A 5000-nucleotide genomic window follows, 5' to 3' on the forward strand; every position below is an offset into this window, starting at 1 on the left:
CAGGTGCAAGGGAAGCCTCCCCGGGCCCTCCGGACCCCGCCCCGGGCACCCTGCCACGCGGAAGGACCCAGGACGGAGCCCGGGGCGGGGAGGCCGCCCTCCCCGGGGCCCCCAGGGGCCCGGCCGGAGCACCTGAACCCAGGCGAGCGAGGGGAGGCTCCCCGGCCACGACGGAACCCCGTCCCGGGCCTTTGGCAGTGCCGCAGGCCAGAGGACAGGGCCCGGGGACGGAGACCCCGACCCAGGGCCCGACCGGGCCCCTGGACCCAGCCGGGGCTCCCGGGACCGCAGGCGCAGGGGAAGCCTCCCCGGGCCCTCCGGACACCGCCCCGGGCACCTTGCCACACGGCAGGACCCAGGACGGAGCCCGGGGCGGGGAGGCCGCCCTCCCCGGGGCCCCCAGGGGCCCGGCCGGAGCTCCTGAACCCAGGCGAACGAGGGGAGGCTCCCCGGCCACAACGGAACCCCGTCCCGGGCCTTTGGCAGTGCCGCAGGCCGGGGGACAGGGCCCGGGGACGGAGACCCCGACCCGGGGCCCGGCCGGGCCCCTGGAACCAGCCGGGGCTCCCGGGACCGCAGGCGATGGGGAAGCCTCCCCGGGCCCTCCGGACCGCGCCCCGGGCACCCTGCCACGCGGAAGGACCCAGGACGGAGCCCGGGGCGGGGAGGCCGCCCTCCCCGGGGCCCCCAGGGGCCCGGCCGGAGCACCTGAACCCAGGCGAGCGAGGGCAGGCTCCCCGGCCACGACGGAACCCCGTCCCGGGCCTTTGGCAGTGCCGCAGGCCGGGGGACAGGGCCCGGGGACGGAGACCCCGACCCGGGGCCCGGCCGGGCCCCTGGAACCAGCCGGGGCTCCCGGGACCGCAGGCGATGGGGAAGCCTCCCCGGGCCCTCCGGACCGCGCCCCGGGCACCCTGCCGCGCGGCAGGACCCGGGACGGAGCCCGGGGCGGGGAGGCCGCCCTCCCCGGGGCCCCCAGGGGCCCGGCCGGGGCTCCGGAACCCAGACGAGCGAGGGGAGGCTCCCCGGCCACAACGGAACCCCGTCCCGGGCCTTTGGCAGTGCCGCAGGCTGGGGGACGGGGCCCGGGGCCGGAGACCCCGACCCGGGGCCCGGCCGGGCCCCTGGACCCAGCCGGGGCTCCGGGGACCGCAGGCGCAGGGGAAGCCTCCCCGGGCCCTCTGGACCCCTCCCCGGGCACCCTGCCACGCGGCAGGACCCGGGACGGAGCCCGGGGTGGGGAGGCCGCCCTCCCCGGGGCCCCCAGGGGCCCGGCCGGAGCTCCGGGACCCAGACGAGCGAGGGGAGGCTCCCCGGCCCCAACGGAACCCCGTCCCGGGCCTTTGGCAGTGCCGCAGGCCGGGGGACTGGGCCCGGGGCCAAAGGCCTCAACCCGGGGCCCGGCCGGGCCCCTGGAACCAGCCGGGGCTCCGGGGACCGCAGGCGCAGGGGAAGCCTCCCGGGGCCCTCCGGACCCCTCCCCGGGCACCCTGCCACGCGGCAGGACCCGGGACGGAGACCGGGGTGGGGAGCCTGCCCTCCCCGGGGCCCCCAGGGGCCCGGCCGGAGCTCCTGAACCCAATGCAGCCACGGGAGGCACCCCGGCCGCAACGGAACCCCGTCCCGGGCCTTTGGCAGTGCCGCAGGCCGGGGGACGGCGCCCGGGGCCGGAGACCCCGACCCGGGGCCCGGCCGGGCCCCTGGACCCAGCCGGGGCTCCGAGGACCGCAGGTGCAGGGGAAGCCTCCCCGGGCCCTCCGGACCCTTCCCCGGGCACCCTGCCACGCGGCAGGACCCGGGACGGAGACCGGGGCGGGGAGGCCGCCCTCCCCGGGGCCCGGCCGGAGCTCCTGAACCCAATCCAGCCACGGGAGGCACCCCGGCCACAACGGAACCCCGTCCCGGGCCTTTGGCGGTGCCGCAGGCCGGGGGACGGCACCCGGGGCCGGAGACCCCGACCCGGGGCCCGGCCGGGCCCCTGGACCCATCCGGGGCTCCCGGGCGCGCAGGGGAAGGCCCTCCGGCCACCCTGCCACACGGCAGGACCCAGTTGCCGGCTGAGGACCGAGAGGGGTCCCAGAGTACCCTGTCCCTAGTAATCCGGAGGAAGGCTACCCCCCGTTCTTGAAACCCGCACGCTCCGAGTGACGGAGGGGACCCTAGGGGCGAACGCACCCGGCCTCCTGGAGCCCCGGCTGGGATCCGAGAGGCAAATGGACCCTCATCGGGACTTCCAGGCCTGGCCCTGCCATCTGGTCGCCCCATTGGAAAGCATTGCGCGCGACCAGATGGCCGAGGGGAAAGGAGCCACCAGGTGGCCGGCAACTGAAAGGACTCCCGCCTGCCCACCCACCAGGGGCTCGGGGTGGGGACTCTGCTTCCCGGCTGGGCCTCAGGCACGGGGAGGACCACCGGAGCTCTCGGGGCCTGGGCGTACCCGGGGGAGGACTGCCCGGGACCCGTGGAGCCCGTCCCTGGGCACTTTGCCATGCCGCGGCCCGGAGGAGGGAAGCCCCGGGGACCTGGGAGGATGTTGCCCGGGCGTAGCCCATCTGGTCCCCGGCAATGAACCGCACAACCCCAGCATGGGTGTTTCGGCATACCCTGCCCCTACTAATCCGGAGGAAGGATACCCTCCTTTCTTGTAACCCGCGCGCTGCGAGTGACGGAGGGGACCCTAGGCGCGGACGCGCCCGGCCTCCTGGAGCCCTGGCTGGGATCCGGGAGGCGAATGGACCCTCATCGGGACTTCCAGGCCGGCCCGGCCATCTGGTCGCCCCATTGGAAAGCATTGCGCGCGACCAGATGGCCGAGGGGAAAGGAGCGACCGGATGGCCGGCAACTGAAAGGGCTCCCGTCTGCCCGAGCCATAGCGGTAGGGCTCCCGCCTGCCCACCCTCACACCAAGGGCTCGGGGGGGGACTCTGCTTCCCGGGTTGGCCTCGGGCACGGGGAGGTCCACCGGAGCTCTCGGGGCCTGGGCGCCCGGGGGAGGACTGCCCGGGACCCGTGGAGCCCGTCCCTGGGCACTTTGCCATGCCGCGGCCCGGAGGAGGGAAGCCCCCGGAGGCCTTGGAGGATGTTGCCCGGGCGTCGCCCATCTGGTCCCCGGCAATGAACCGCACAGCCCCAGCATGGGTGTTCCGGCATACCCTGCCCCTAATAATCCGGAGGAAGGATACCCCCCTTTCTTGTAACCCGCGCGCTGCAAGTGACGGAGGGGACCCTAGGCGCGGACGCGCCCGGCCTCCCGGAGCCCTGGCTGGGATCCGGGAGGCGAATGGACCCTCATCGGGACTTCCAGGCCGGCCCGGCCATCTGGTCGCCCCATTGGAAAGCATTGCGCGCGACCAGATGGCCGAGGGGAAAGGCGCGACCAGGTGGCCGGCAACTGAAAGGGCTCCCGTCTGCCCGAGCCATAGCGGTAGGGTTCCCGCCTGCCCACGCAGGGCTCCGTGGCTGCAGGGCTCTGGGCCTGCAGGGCTCCGGGGCTGCAGGGCTCCGGGGCTGCAGGGCTCCGGGGCTGCAGGGCTCTGGGCCTGCAGGGCTCTGGGCCTGCAGGGCTCCGGGGCTGCAGGGCTCCGGGGCTGCAGGGCTCTGGGGCTGCAGGGCTCCGGGGCTGCAGGGCTCCGGGGCTGCAGGGCTCCGGGGCTGCAGGGCTCTGGGCCTGCAGGGCTCCGGGGCTGCAGGGCTCCGGGCCTGCAGGGCTCCGGGGCTGCAGGGCCTTGGGCCTGCTAGGGTTCCGGGCCTGCAGGGCTCCAGGGCTCCGTGCTGAAGGGCTCCAGGGTCTGCAGGGCTTTGGGGCTGCAGGCCTCGGGGGACGCCCGGGAGACCCATGGAGCCCGTCCTGGGCACTTTGCCTCGCCGCGGGCTGGAGGAGGAAGCACCCGACGCCCCGGGGAAGTGTCGTCCGGGCTTGGCCCATCTGGTCCCCGCCTGAGAACCGCAATCCCCAGGAGGGGTGTCCCGGCATACCCTGCCCCTACTAATCCGGAGGAAGGCTACCCACCTTTCTTGTAACCCTCGCGCTCCGAGTGACGGAGGGGACCCTAGGCGCGGACGCGCCCGGCCTCCTGGAGCCCTGGCTGGGATCCGCGAGGCGAATGGACCCTCATCGGGACTTCCAGGCCGGCCCGGCCATCTGGTCGCCCCATTGGAAAGCATTGCGCGCGACCAGATGGCCGAGGGAAAGGTGCGACCAGATGGCCGGGACCGGAAGGACTCCCAGCTGCCCACACCGAGCCATAGCGGTAGGGCTCCCGACTGCCCTTGCAGGGCTCCGGGGCTCTGCACCAGGGTCCCTTGTCCCGGGCAGATGGACACTTGGCAGGCCGCAGGACGTGGGATCCCAGGCCCTGACCAAAAATCAGGAGGCCCGGGGCCGGTCCCTGCTTCTCAACACAGCCAGGCTGGGGAGGTCGGGGAGCCTGCCCAAGCACGAGGGACCCGTCCCGGGCACACAGTCCATGAGGTTGTGCGCTCGTTTTCCACAATTTTCTTCAGAATAGTGCGTAGTTGCGCTAGGCAAAGTCCGCCCAGCCCTACTCAGGATGTGCTCTCGTTTTCCACAAATTTTTTTAAAATTCTGCTACGCAAAGTCCGCCCAGCCCTAAGCAAACTCCTACTACGCAGTGGAAAGGACTTAGCCAGCCACCCACCCACCTGGCCCGGTCCCTGCTTCTGATCCCAGCCAGGTCTGGGGAGACTCCCTTCGCCCAATGGACCACGTCACGGGCACCCGGACCCTTACCAGGCCGCAGGACGGGTTCTCACAAACCACACGGTTGTATAGGGGTGGGCAGAAAACTACGCTCCGTCAGCGTAGCAGATAAAGCCAGCCACTCCTGCACACCGGCCCGGTCCCTGCTTCTGATAGCAGCCAGGCCGGAGAGAGCCTCCCTGGGCCCCGGTGGACCCCTGTCTCCAGCACCTAGACCCTCGGCTGTCTTGCAGGACGGGGGTGGCTCACGCACCCCGGGGCCCGCCGGACGGTGCAAGAG

Source organism: Triturus cristatus, chromosome 4_2 (genome assembly GCF_964204655.1).
Source record: "Triturus cristatus chromosome 4_2, aTriCri1.1, whole genome shotgun sequence".
Taxonomy (NCBI): Eukaryota; Metazoa; Chordata; class Amphibia; order Caudata; family Salamandridae; genus Triturus; species Triturus cristatus.